The 15,168-nt window shown below is 44.7% G+C and overlaps 1 protein-coding gene across 1 annotated transcript in view; it reads right to left on the bottom strand.

Moving 5' to 3' along the window:
• The window catches only part of LOC141055839 (uncharacterized), a 64,053-nt gene that overhangs the window by 35,688 nt on the left and 13,197 nt on the right, over positions 1–15,168 (bottom strand). The window lies entirely within an intron of this gene.

The following is a 15,168-nucleotide window of genomic DNA, read 5'->3' as shown; positions in this document are numbered from 1 at the left end:
TTCTATCACGTTAGATCTCAGGTCTGAGTCACACACAGAAGTTTGAGGCTTTTATTAAAGCTTTTTTATAAGAACAACACGACAGTAGTTATTTGATGCCAAAGTCTCCATGAACGCCAGAAAAAATAAGATATTTAAATACAGTATTTCCAAAGAAATTTGGCTCCAACAATTCTTAGAAACAGACAAGACATACAGCGTCCAATAAGTTACCTTTTAAAGCCCTCATACCTCCCGACAGATGATGAGAAGAAACACTGTGAGCACTACTGTGGAGAGTGCCTGAGGAAGGTTCACAAACCGTGTAGTAATAAATATGAAAACCTGGCACTCAACTTATTATGCTTTGTCAGAGGTCTTAATGAAGAGGAAAAGCACTTTTCCTCTTCATTCAGACGGCGGACATATGCTAAACAAGCCACTGACTGCAGACACATCCGGCTATTTAAAAGCGTCCTTAGGAAACCTTTTAATCATAACAGTACTAACTGATGATGGTCCGGGTGACCAAAACGTTTTCTGTTCAGTACTACAATTTGGAAAATAATTAAAATTATCTCTCACAGCATTAAGCTGAATGCCAGGTTTTCATATTTTTCCCGACAGATGATGTCAGCGCAGAGAAGGATCTGGCATCCTGAATTTCAGAGGATAATCCGTTTGTTCTTCCTGTAGATAATCCTCCTCTAGAGCAGTCTGGAGGCGACTCTCTCATACAGACCACAGGAAAGCTGGAATATATGTGCGTATGGGGGAGTCGGGAGAGATACCCGTCTGCCAAACACTTATCTCATGTGTATGGGGCCGTTAGTATTACACTGATAGGCAGTGATGATACACGGCACTACAGTAGTACAGTGCATCACCGGAGAAATCACAGGCTTGTATGTTGTTTGATCGCACTAAAGAGAGATGTTTAAAAAGGTTTAAAAAAAAGTTTTAAAATGAAGAAAAAAAAAATCAGTTTTAGCAAAAAGAAATATCCGTCACTATAAGGAAAACAGAGTCACTGCACAATGTTAGTCCATAACAACTTTATTCCACTTTATTATCCTATACACAGTGGTGTAGATAGAAATCACAGGTCCAACAGGAAAAGCTGGAATTAGGCCCCTCAATCTCACAAGGGGAAAATATATATATATATTGTGGGGAATAGATAGCTCAGCTGGGATCTTTGCTTTGGCACAAGCGTGTCGCTATGAAGTCACTTCAGCAGACTAGCAATATGGACACGGCATATTTATTGTGTACACTTGTTATTCAATGTTACACATGCCAAACATGAAATAAAACGTCTAAGGCCGTCTGGCCACTAACTAACAATAGCAGGCTAACTACAAAATAAACCTATATAACAGCAAACAAGTCCATGTTATCTTACTGTGTCAGCTCCCAGCTCAGCAGACGAGATAGACTGAGAGATCCCAGCTCCTCCTGATTATATCAGCTGGACCAGTCAGGAAACCAAAACCTGGATTGAATTAGTGGAGGGGGAACTATCAGTCCTTTCCATGCTGATCACTAAGGAAACCAGGACTGGATTACAGTGAAATAAACTGGCTTCATCATCAGTACAGGGAGACATATGAAATGAAACGGGGAGAAACATACCTGTTTTCTAGTACCTCTCCCCTTGGCACCTCACACACCCCCCTCCTCTGTTCGAGCCCATGGGGTCGGACACGACGAATCACCAAGCAGTGCGTTCTAGACAACGCATCTGCATTTCTGTGCGCTGTACCCGCCCTGTGCTCAACAGAAAATTTAAACCCTTGTAATGCTAAGAACCAGCGTGTCACCCGTGCATTGCCTTCTTTTGCCCGGGACATCCACGTTAGGGGTGAATGGTCCGTCACTAGCCTAAACTGGCGACCTAGTAAATAATAGCGCAAGGTGCACAGGGCCCATTTCACAGCCAGGGCTTCCCGCTCAACTACACTGTAGTTCTTTTCTGCTCTCGTAAGCTTTCTGCTTAGATAGGCCACTGGGTATTCCTCGCCATTTACTTCTTGAGACAAAACCGCGCCGAGGCCCACCCCAGAGGCGTCTGTTTGGACAATAAACTCCCGTTTAAAGTCTGGTGCAACCAACACTGGTTGGTCACAGAGGACTGTTTTCAATCGCTGAAAGGCCTCCTCTGCTTCTGCGTTCCACTTTATTGTGACAGATTTCGACCCCTTGGTAAGATCTGTGAGAGGAGCTGCGATGGTCGCAAAATGTTTGATGAACCGCCTATAATAACCAACGATACCTAAAAAAGCTCCAACCTGTTTTTTGGTTCCCGGTCGTGGCCAATTTTGAATAGCATCCACTTTATTGGCTTGAGGCTTCACGACGCCTCTCCCTATGCTATATCCCAGATAGCGAGCCTCTTCCAATCCCAAAGTACATTTCTTGGGATTGGCAGTCAACCCAGCTGTTTTTAGGGAGTCTAAGACGGCTTGTACTTTTGACAAATGCGTGTCCCAGTCATTGCTAAAGATAATAATGTCATCCAAGTACGCAGATGCATACTGGCCATGGGGTTTTAGGACAATATCCATTAGACGTTGGAAGGTGGCTGCGGCACCATGCAACCCAAATGGCATATCTCGGTACTGGAATAATCCCTGGGGCGTAACAAAGGCAGTTTTCTCTTTGGCTGATTCCGTGAGGGGAATCTGCCAATAACCTTTTGTTAAGTCAGTAGTGGATATGTACCTAGCCGAACCCAGTCTCTCTATCAGTTCATCGACTCTTGGCATCGGGTAGGCATCGAATTTCGATACTTCGTTTACTTTCCGAAAATCGTTACAAAATCGGATAGTCCCATCGGGTTTGGGCACCAGTACGATAGGGCTAGCCCAATCACTCCGGGACTCCTCAATGACCCAGAGCTCTAACATCTTCTTCACTTCCTGGGCAATGGCTTGTCTCCGAGCCTCCGGAATTCGATATGGTTTAAGCCGTACCCGCGCCTGTGGATCAGTAATAATGTCATGTTTAATTAGGTGAGTCCGGCCAGGAAGTTCCGAGAAAATATCTGCGTTCCTCTGTATGAACTCCCTGGTCTCTCGTTTTTGGCTTTCGGATAGCGTGTCTGCAATACCCACTTCTGGCGGAGCTACCTGGGGGTCCTTTACCTTAGAAGGTGGTGCCCCTCGAGGCCCATCCTCAAGGGCAGCTCCTGCCACCAGACTCTCCCTGTCCCGCCAGGCCTTAAGCAAGTTTATGTGGTATATTTGTTCGGGCTTTCTCTTGTCTGGTTGGTGTATCTTATAATTTACTTCACCTACTCGTTCCAGCACTTCGTATGGTCCCTGCCATTTCGCAAGAAATTTATTCTCTATGGTAGGCACCAATACCAACACCCTGTCTCCGGGTTGAAAGACTCGTGTTTTTGCCGCTCGGTTGTATACCGTGCTTTGGGCATGTTGTGCACGCTCTAAACACTCTTTAACTATTGGCATAACTGCTGCAATTCGGTCCTGCATAAGTGTTATGTGTTCAATTACACTGCGATAAGGAGTCACCTCTTGTTCCCAAGTCTCCTTGGCAATATCTAACAGGCCTCTAGGACACCGCCCATAAACCAACTCAAAAGGTGAAAAGCCTGTGGAGGATTGGGGTACCTCACGTATAGCGAACAGGAGGTATGGTAGTAGGGCATCCCAATCTCTCCCGTCCTTATCCACCACCCTTTTCAACATTCCCTTTAGGGTTTTATTAAAGCGCTCCACCAAACCATCAGTCTGAGGGTGATATACTGAGGTACGCAAATGGGAGATTTTTAGCAGTTTACATAAATCCTTAAGTATACGAGACATAAAGGGGGTCCCTTGATCCGTAAGTATCTCTTTCGGAATGCCGGTGCGGGAAAACATATTAACAAGCTCCTTTGAAATTGATTTTGCATTGGCATTCCGCAAGGGCACTGCTTCGGGATAACGCGTGGCGTAATCCAATACTACCAAAATGTACTGATGACCCCTGGCAGATTTAACTAATGGCCCGACTATATCCATTGCTATCCTCTCGAAGGGCACCTCTATTATTGGTAAGGGCACTAAGGGGCTTCTAAAATGTGACATAGGTGCGGTCAATTGACACGTAGGACATGACCGACAGTACTGGGTCACGTCTCCCACTAGACCCGGCCAAAAGAAACGTTGCAGAATACGGTGTTTTGTCTTTTCTACCGCCAGGTGTCCTCCCAAGGGATGTTTATGTGCCAACTCCAAAACTACCTGGCGAAAGGACTTAGGTACCACTAGTTGTTCTACCACCACCCCTCGCACCTTGTCTATGTGATACAACATATCCTGCTGCACCGCCACGTGTTCGAACTCGTTTTGAGCCCCTGGGTACAATGGTCTTCCCTCGGAGACCTTTATGTTTTCCCACGCCCTTGCTAGAGTAGGATCCTGGTGCTGAGTGGTCCCGAACTTACCACGGGCCACCTCAAGGTCAGGCATTTCTAAAACATCCTCTAGCTGGTCTGCCTCGCCTGCATACACAGCCAGAGGAGAGTCCACAGATTCTAGTACTTCCTCTGAGATGAGTTCTCCGTCGTCTTGCTGCAATGGTTCAGGGGCTAGCTCCGGAGCACCGTCTTCAACTAGAGGGTTCATGCCACTTTTGAAGTTCCACAAGTCCCAAAATAAGGGAAAGTCTCTCCCCAGGATTACACTGTGTCCCATAGACTTTATGACTGCCGCCTGATGTCTTTTGGTCCCTACTGGCGTGGCAAGAGTAACCCAGGCAGTGGGGTAGTTCTTAGTATCCCCATGGATGCAACTAATGCCCACGGTTAAGTTCGTTAGGGCGCTAGAGTCCACCAAACTGGCATGTACCAAAGTTACTTGACTGCCGGAATCCAAGACGGCATTCACACTATAACCGTCAACCTCGACATGGCACACGTGTTGTTCATTTCCCGTGAGGGTCTCCGCCACACAGACTGACTGCACATATAATGAAAGACGCCTCATAGCATTACAGTCCATTGGCTCTGTAGTCATAGGGCAGTTAGCTGCTACATGGCCAAGCCCGCGACATCGCCAACATTGTATAGGCCCTTGTCTCCTCGATGGAGATCCCAGACGAGGTCTGCTGGCTTGATGTGAGCCCGTACCACCTCCATAGTCCTTTGTAGGTCTGCTACCCTTCAATGTGACATTCTCTTCTTTTGTAGATGGAGTAGGTTTCGCAGGACTCTCCAGCGATTTCTTGGGGGGCCAGTGGGGTGCTAACGTCCCTTGGAGTAGGCTTTCAGAAGCATTGTAGCGTTCGACCATATTCACCAACTGGTCAGCGGTAGTTGGGTCACCCTGTCCAACCCACCTCTGGATCTTAGCGGGTAAGGACCGCAGGTACTTGTCTAGAACAACACGCTCCACCATCTGTGCGGACGTCAAAGCCTCCGGTTGCAGCCATTTTTTTACTAGATGGATGAGATCATGCATTTGTGAGCGGGCTGGCTGATGCTCCACGAAATTCCATAAATGCACCCTCTGTGCACGTACATACGTGTTTACTCCCAGCCTTGCCAGGATTTCGCCTTTGAGTTTGATATAGTCCATAGCATCCGCTCCACTCAGATCGTAATAGGCTTTTTGTGGATCTCCGCTCAGAAATGGAGCCACTACCTCAGCCCATCTGTCCAGTGGTAAGTGCTCACGTTCTGCAATACGTTCAAACACGGTGAGGTATGCTTCCACATCATCGTCTGCGGTCATTTTAAGCAAAGTCTTCTGTACGGCTTTCTGCGCACTAACAGCGCTTTGTGCACGGTCTCCCTCATCTCGGGGTTGCCGAACCAAGGCCTGTTTTATTGCCTCCAACTGCTCTTGCTGCATCTGGTGTTGCTGCTCCAGAGCCTTCTGGAAGCAAGCATTAGTCTGCTGTTGTTGCACATTTGCTTGCAATAACTGATTCACTAGTTCCTCCATATTACTGGACTCTTGGCTCTTCAAAAGCGCAGAAGCTTTCAGCCAGGACATACACAGCGTTTCCTCTGCAGTCACAGTCCAGCAGCCACAAGTGCCCGCATTCGAAACACCATTTGTGGGGGATAGCTCAGCTGGGATCTTTGCTTTGGCACAAGCGTGTGGCTATGAAGTCACTTCAGCAGACTAGCAATATGGACACGGCATATTTATTGTGTACACTTGTTATTCAATGTTACACATGCCAAACATGAAATAAAACGTCTAAGGCCGTCTGGCCACTAACTAACAATAGCAGGCTAACTACAAAATAAACCTATATAACAGCAAACAAGTCCATGTTATCTTACTGTGTCAGCTCCCAGCTCAGCAGACATAGACTGAGAGATTCCAGCTCCTCCTGATTATATCAGCTGGACCAGTCAGGAAACCAAAACCTGGATTGAATTAGTGGAGGGGGAACTACCAGTCCTTCCCATGCTGATCACTAAGTAAACCAGGACTGGATTACAGTGAAATAAACTGGCTTCATCATCAGTACAGGGAGACATATGAAATGAAACGGGGAGAAACATACCTGTTTTCTAGTAACTCTCCCCTTGGCACCTCACAATATATATATATATATATATATATATATATATATATACACATACACACACACAGTATGTATACAGTACAGACCAAAAGTTTGGACACACCTTCTCATTCATAGAGTTTTTTTTATTTTCTTGACTATGAAAATTGTAGATTCACTCTGAAGGCATCAAAACTAAGAATTAACACATGTGGAATTATATAATTAACAAAAAAGTGTGAAACAACTGAAAATACTGTATGTCTTATATTCTAGGTTCTTCAAAGTAGCCACCTTTTGCTTTGATTAGTGCTTTGCACACTCTTGGCATTCTCTTGATGAGCTTCAAGCAGTAGTCACCGGAAATGGTCTTCCAACAGTCTTGAAGGAGTTCCCAGAGATGCTTAGCACTTGTTGGCCCTTTTGCCTTCACTCTGCGGTCCAGCTCACCCCAAACCATCTCGATTGGGTTCAGGTCTGGTGACTGTGGAGGCCAGGTCATCTGGCGTAGCACCCCATCACTCTCCTTCTTGGTCAAATAGCCCTTACACAGCCTGGAGGTGTGTTTGGGGTCATTGTCCTGTTGATAAATAAATGCTAGTCCAACTAAACGAAAACCGGATGGAACAGCATGCCGCTGCAAAATGCTGTGGTAGCCATGCTGGTTCAGTATGCCTTCAATTTTGAATAAATCACAAACAGTGTCACCAGCAAAGCAGCCCCACTCCATCACACCTCCTCCATGCTTCACGGTGGGAACCAGGCATGTAGAGTCCATCCGTTCACCTTTTCCGCGTCGCACAAAGACACGGTGGTTGGAACCAAAGATCTCAAATTTGGACTCATCAGACCAAAGCACAGATTTCCACTGGTCTAATGTCCATTCCTTGTATTCTTTACCCAAACAAGTCTCTTCTGCTTGTTGCCTGTCCTTAGCAGTGGTTTCCTTGCAGCTATTTTACCATGAAGGCCTGCTGCACAAAGTCTCCTCTTAACACTTGTTGTAAAGATGTGTCTGCTGCTAGAACTCTGTGTGGCATTGACCTGGTCTCTAATCTGAGCTGCTGTTAACCTGCGATTTCTGAGGCTGGTGACTCGGATGAACTTATCCTTTGCAGCAGAGGTGACTCTTGGTCTTCCTTTCCCGGGGCGGTCCTCTTGTGAGCCAGTTTCTTTGTAGCTCTTGATGGTTTTTGCCACTGCACTTGGGGACACTTTCAAAGTTTTCCCAATTTTTTGGACTGACTGACCTTAATTTCTTAAAGTAATGATGGCCACTCATTTTTCTTTACTTAGCTGCTTTTTTCTTGCCATAATACAAATTCTAACAGTCTATTCAGTAGGACTATCAGCTGTGTATCCACCAGACTTCTGCACAACACAAGTGATGGTCCCAACCCCATTTATAAGGCAAGAAATCCCACTTATTAAACCTGACAGGGCACATTTCCGGTGACTACCTCTTGAAGCTCATCAAGAGAATGCCAAGAGTGTGCAGTAATCAAAGCAAAAGGTGGCTACTTTGAAGAACCTAGAAAATAAGACATATTTTCTGTTGTTTCACAACTGTTGTTTCAGTTGTTAATTATATAATTCCACATGCGTTAATCCATAGTTTTGATGCCTTCAGAGTTAATCTACAATTTTCATAGTGATGAAAATAAAGAAAACTCTTTGAATGGGAAGGTGTGTCCAAACTTTTGGTCTGTACTGTATGTATATATATATATATATATATATATATATATATATATAGACTGTATATATATACACATACACACACACACACACACACAGCTCTGGCAAAAATTAAGAGACCACTGCACCGTTTTACAATCATCAGCTTCTCAGAATGTCTGACTGCCATTCCATTCAAGTGTCAGTTGAATTCCACCACATTCTACTTAATGTGCTTCTGACTAGGTGATCACCTGAACAAAATCTTATTTAAAGGAAAGTATAAAAAATCCTGTTCACTATCCTCTTGCAATAGAACAAGCTGGATGGCAAAACAAGTGCTAGTAATATGCCAAAAGTAATAGGAATGAAAAAATAACTTTTAACCATGCCAAAGGAGTTGAAAAGAAAAGTCTTAAAGTCTTGAGTGAGGAAAAGGAGGGCTCAATTCTGGCTTTAATAGCAGAAGGATACAGTGATTATCATGTTGCCTCCATCCTTAAAATTTCTAAGATGGCAGTCCATTACAACAAGGTCAAGTAGCAGACATTGGGGACAACAAAGCTACAGACCTGCAGAGGGCAAAAATGACTCTCGGCTGACCGGGATGACCGTCATCTTATTCGAATGTCACTCAGCAAAAGCAGGATGACATCAAGTGACCTACAAAGAGAATGGCAAATGGCAGCTGGGGTAAAGTGCACAGCAAGAACAGATCGTAATAGGCTCCTAGAGGTAGGGCTCAAGTCATGCACAGCTAGAAAAAAGCCTTTCATCACTGAGAAACAAAGGAGAGCCAGGGTGAAGTTTGCCAAAGACCATAAGGATTGGACTATAGAGGACTGGAGTTAGGTAATCTTCTCTGATGAGTCTAATTTTCAGCTTTGTCCAACACCTGGTCATCTAATGGTTAGAAGGAGACCTGGGGAGGGGTACAAGCCACAGTGTCTTGGATCCACTGTAAAATTTGGTGGAGGATCGATGAAGATCTGGGGATGCTTCAGCAAGGTGGGAATTGGACAGGTTAATCGTTGCGAAGGACGTATGAATCAAGCCACATACAAGATTATCCTGTAAAATCAGTTGACTCCTTCTGCTCAGGCAATGTTCCCCAACTCTGAGGACAGGTTTTTCCAGCAGGACAATGCCACACAGCAAGGTTCATCAATGTGTGGATGAAGGACCACCACATCATATCTCTGTCATGGCCAGCCTAATCTCCAAACCTGAACCTCATTGAAATCCTCTGGAATGTATTCAAGAGGAAGATGGATAGTCACAAGCCATCAAACAAAGAACTGCTTACATTTTCGTACCCGTAGTGGCATAAAGTCACCCAAAAGCGGTGTGAAAGACTGATGGAAAGCATGCCAAGACGCATGATTAAAAATCATGGTTATTCCACAAAATATTGATTTCCAAACTTTCCCGAGTTAAAACATTAGTATTGTTGTTTCTAAATGATTATGAACTTATTTTCTTAGCATTATTTGAGGTCTGCAAGCACTGCATTTTTTTGTTATTTTGACCATTTCTCATTTTTCGAAAATAAATACAAAATTTAGTGCTTGGAAATTCAAAGACATGTTGTCAGTAGTTTATAGAATAAAAGAGAAATTTACATTTTACTCAAAAATATACCTATAAAGAGAAAAATCAGACAAACTGAAAATTTTGCCACCAGACCATAAGACGCAACCCAAATTTTGGGGTGGAAAATAGGGAAAAATATAATGTGTCAAATGGGGGTCCGTCTTACAGTCCGAATTCCGTGGGGTGGCTGTGTTCTGTGGGGTGGCTGTGCTCTGTGGGGTGGCTGTGCTCTGTGGGGTGGCTGTGTCTGTGGGGTGGCTGTGCTCTGGTCACAATATACCTACAAATCTTGTTGCGGCGGTCCCGTGGTGGTGATCACAATGCAGCCTCCCTGTGCTCAGTGGTGCGGTGGTGTCGGGGCTCTGTAGTGTGGCTGCAGCGGGGCTCTGTGCTGCGTGGGGGACTCCACCTGCATTTCGTTAAAGCCCGAAAGCCCCCCGCAGCTCCGTTGTTACGACGCGGGGGCCTCCGGACAGATGGCCGCCAGGGGCCTCCAGAAAGATGTCCGCTGCTCAGTTTCAGATCTCCGCAACGAGATCTTGTCCCGAGATCTTGTCCCGAGATCTCGGGAGACGAGATCTCGGGAGACGAGATCTCGTTGCCGTGATTTGAATATGAGTATGCGCCGCTCCCGGCGGCCATCTTTCTGGAGGCCACTGCGCTGCAGCAACGGAGCTGCGAGGGGCTTTCGGGCTTTAATGAAATGCCGGCGGAGCCCCCCACGCAGCACAGAGCCCCGCTGCAGCCACACTACAGAGCCCCGACACCACCGCACCACAGAGAACAGGGAGGATGCATTGGGACAGCCGCAACAGGATTTGTAAGTATATTGCGACCATAAGACGCACCCCCATTTTCCCCAAAAAATTTTTGGGAAAAAAGTGCGTCTTATGGTCCGAAAAATACGGTATATACCTCCTGAATCTACAGACTGCATGCTTCTGTTGTACTTGGCAGGCCTGGACCAGATGTTATGGAGATGAATGAGGGAGACCAAAGTCCAAAAATATACTTTTATTTACCGTATATACTCGTATATAAGCCGAATTTTTCAGCCCCCTGAAAAAGATCCCCTCGGTTTATACACGAGTCACGGTCCCTGTGATTAAAAAAAAAAAATGACATACTCACAGCGCGTGGCAGTGGAGCGGGGACAGGTGAATATAGCCAGTGTCGGGGGCCTGAGCAAGCGGCAACACTGGCACCTGGCCCTCATAGCGCGCCGGTGTCCCCGCCTGCTCAGGACACCGGCACCTGGCACCCAGCGACGAGAGGTGAGTATGTCTTTTTTTCTTTCTAATCGCAGCAACAGCATTATTACATGGGGCATATTATATTATGGAGCACGTTATGAGACCACAATAAACCTTTGTGCCGCATGTGCAGAATTATATGGGGCCAACATTATCCTTTGTGCAGCATTATATGGGGCATACTGTATTATGAAGCATGTTGTGGGGCCACAATTAACCTTTGTGCAGCATTATATGGGGCATATTTTTCTGTGGAACATCTTATGGGGCCAATATTATCCTTTGTGCAGCATTATATGGGGCATATTTTGTATAGAGCATCTTATGGGGCCCATCATCAACCTTTATGGAGCATCTTATGGGGCCCATCATGAACTGTATGGAGCATTATATAGGGCTTCTGATTCAATATGGATATTCAAAAACATTTAACCTACTGATGTCTCAATTAATTTTACTTTTATTGGTATCTATTTTTATTTTTGAAATTTACCAGTAGCTGCTGCATATCTCACCCTCGGCTTATACTCGAGTCAATAAGTTCTCCCAGTTTTTTGTAGCAAAATTAGGGGCCTCGGCTTATACTCGGATCGGCTTATACTCGGATCGGCTTATACTCGAGTATATACGGCACTTAAGAAGAACTTGATGAGAAGTTTATACAATTGTGGCCAAAAGTATTGACACCCCTGCAATTCTGTCAGATAATACTCAGTTTCTTCCTGAAAATGATTGCAAACACAAATTCTTTGGTATTATTATCTTCATTTAATTTGTCTTAAATGAAAAAAAACACAAAAAGAATTGTCCTAAAGCCAAATTGGATATAATTCCACACCAAACATAAAAGAGAGGGTGGACAAAAGTATTGGCACTGTTCGAAAAATCATATGATGCTTCACTAATTTGTGTAATTAACAGCACCTGTAACTTACCTGTGGCACCTAACAGGTGTTGGCAATAACTAAATCACACTTGCAGCCAGTTGACATGGACTAAAGTTGACTCAACCTCTGTCCTGTGTCCTTGTGTGTACCACATTGAGCATGGAGAAAAGAAAGAAGACCAAAGAACTGTCTGAGGACTTGAGAAACCAAATTGTGAGGAAGCTTGAGCAATGTCAAGGCTACAAGTCCATCTTCAAAGACCTCAATGTTCCTGTGTCTACCGTGCGCAGTGTCATCAAGAAGTTTAAAGCCCATGGCACTGTGGCTAACCTCCCTAGATGTGGACGGAAAAGAAAAATTGACAAGAGATTTCAAAGCAAGATTGTGCGGATGTTGGATAAAAAACCTCGACTAACATCCAAACAAGTTCAAGCTGCCCTGCAGTCCGAGGGTACAACAGTGTCAACCCGTACTATTCGTCGGCGTCTGAATGAAAAGGGACTGTATGGTAGGAGACCCAGGAAGACCCCACTTCTTACCCCGAGACATAAAAAAGCCAGGCTGGAGTTTGCCAAAACTTACCTGAAAAAGCCTAAAACGTTTTGGAAGAATGTTCTCTGGTCAGATGAGACAAAAGTAGAGCTTTTTGGGCAAAGGCATCAACATAGAGTTTACAGGAGAAAAAAAGAGGCATTCAAAGAAAAGAACACGGTCCCTACAGACAAACATGGCGGAGGTTCCCTGATGTTTTGGGGTTGCTTTGCTGCCTCTGGCACTGGACTGCTTGACCGTGTGCATGGCATTATGAAGTCTGAAGACTACCAACAAATTTTGCAGCATAATGTAGGGTCCAGTGTAAGAAAGATGGGTCTCCCTCAGAGGTCATGGGCAGGACAATGACCCAAAACACACTTCAAAAAGCACTAGAAAATGGCTTGAGAGAAAGCACTGGAGACTTCTAAGGTGGCCAGCAATGAGTCCAGACCTGAATCCCATAGAACACCTGTGGAGAGATCAAAAAATGGCAGTTTGGAGAAGTCACCCTTCAAATATCAGGGACCTGGAGCAGTTTGCCAAAGAAGAATGGTCTAAAATTCCAGCAGAGCATTGTAAGAAACTCATTGATGGTTACCGGAAGCGGTTGGTTGCAGTTATTTTGGCTAAAGGTTGTGCAACCAAGTATTAGGCTGCGGGTGCCAATACTTTTGTCTCGCCCATTTTTGGAGTTTTGTGTGAAATGATCAATGTTTTGCTTTTTGCTTCATTCTCTTTTGTGTTTTTTCATTTAAGACAAATTAAATGAAGATAATAATACCAAAGAATTTGTGTTTGCAATCATTTTCAGGAAGAAACTGAGTATTATACAGGTACAGCACTTTATGAATGCTTCTTCTGCATTATGCAGAGTCAGGAACTTTCCGGTTACAAGTGGTGATACATAACTTTTGTTACAAGGTACAACAGTTCAGCAAACCATTATGGCAAAGTCGATCATCTCCTGTGGGGACCATACAGGTTGAGATGTGTCACTACGGCTACAGATGATTTGTGAGGACCTAAATGGCTGAGGTGCATCGGTACGACTCCTCACTAGCACTCCTCCATTAGATGAGTGCCACACACTCCATGCTGTGGCAATATATCTTCAGCTCTCCGTAGGTGAACTCATGTCCCAGTTTGGCGACACTGCGGCTTCTTCTTGTCACATGGGGTTACCGCAACAGTGTGGAGCCAGAAGAACGGTACGTCTGATTACTCCTACTCTGGCGCTGAGAAGAAGCACTTCTCCTTCATTTTAAATGTGTTTATTTCTTCTGGCAGAACAGGGGTTAATCGTCCATGATGGAAATCCCTGTGCTCACAGCTGTGTTCAGATAGCCACTCCTTTTTCCTCTATAATCTGGCCTCTGTTATTAATCCTTGTTGCTGCATGGATAATTGTGGCACAGGAGTTCTTATGAGGAGAGTTGGAGGAGTTACAATTGGTAAAAGTGATAATTACTTACCAGTAATTTGATTTTCCAGATCCATGACAGCACCGTACATGAGAGATGGCATCCGCCCCCAGGAACAGGAAACCTGCAGCAGAGATAAAAGTTGGTGGCACCTCTCCCCTCAGTTTGTTTCAGAGTATGCAAGGTAACCGCCTTATTAGTTCACATATGCATATGATATTCACTTTTAACAAAACCATATCTTCCAATGCTACACTTTTTTTTGTGCATCACACAACCATCACCAAGACAGGGCGGGAATTAATGTGGTGCTGTCATGGATCTGGAAAATAAAATTACCGGTAAGTAATTATCACTTTTTCCCTTCCCCATGACAGCACCGAACATGAGAGGAAAAAAATAGAAGAGACTCTTAGGGTGGGACAACAGCAGATAGCACCTTTTTCCCAAAGGCAAGATTTGAGAGTCCTAGATCTAACCTATAATGACGTAAGAAAGTGGAGAGTGAAGACCATACTGCTCTTCTGCAAATCTGTTCTACAGAGGCATTCGCCCTTTTCAGTCCAGGATGTGGCAATGGCCATTGTAGAGTAAACCGTTACACCCAGTGGGGGAACTTGTCCTGAAGAAGAATACGAAAGTAAAATAGCCATACGAAGCCACCGTGCAATAGTCGATTTTGAGGCCTTTTTTCCCCTGGAAGGAGACAAAGAGGGCTGATGACTGTCGTCAAGATTATGAAAATTCTATATATTGGAGTAGGCAAGGTCTGATATCTAGACAATGAAAGGTTTGCTCTCCCTGGGATTTTGGGTTGGCACAAAAAGAGGGCAAAATTATTTCCAGGTCCCTATGAAATTTTGAATTGACCTTCGGGAGGAAGGCCGGGTCAGACTTTATAATTACTCTGTCATCCAGAAAAGTAGTATATGGGGGATTTACTGAGATATCTTGCATCCGGCAGATATGTCGAGCTGATGTCAGGGCAACCAGGAGAACTGTCTTTAGTGTCAAGGCCTTTATCGAAATGGAAGAGGCTCGAAAGGAGAAGTTACGGCATTTAAAACTAAATTTAGATCCCAGGGAGCTACCTTAGGAGGTGATTTCGAGGTTCTGGCCGTAAAAGGCAGAGACTTGCACGTTCAGGGTGCTAGTAGATAATCCTCTCTCTAGTCCTCTTTGGAGAAACTCCAGAACTTCAGTTATTTGGACTTCTTGGATTGTATTGGATAACCATCATCCTGAAAATTCCAGGAATCTTTCCCAGATTTTTTTGATATTTGTTTGATGTGATCT

This window comes from Dendrobates tinctorius, unplaced genomic scaffold, assembly GCF_039654945.1.
Source record: "Dendrobates tinctorius isolate UK_male_01 unplaced genomic scaffold, ASM3965494v1 ptg000192l, whole genome shotgun sequence".
Classification (NCBI taxonomy): domain Eukaryota; kingdom Metazoa; phylum Chordata; class Amphibia; order Anura; family Dendrobatidae; genus Dendrobates; species Dendrobates tinctorius.
The sequence above is the reverse complement of the archived record's forward strand: the minus strand, read 5'-3'. Positions and strand labels throughout refer to the sequence as shown.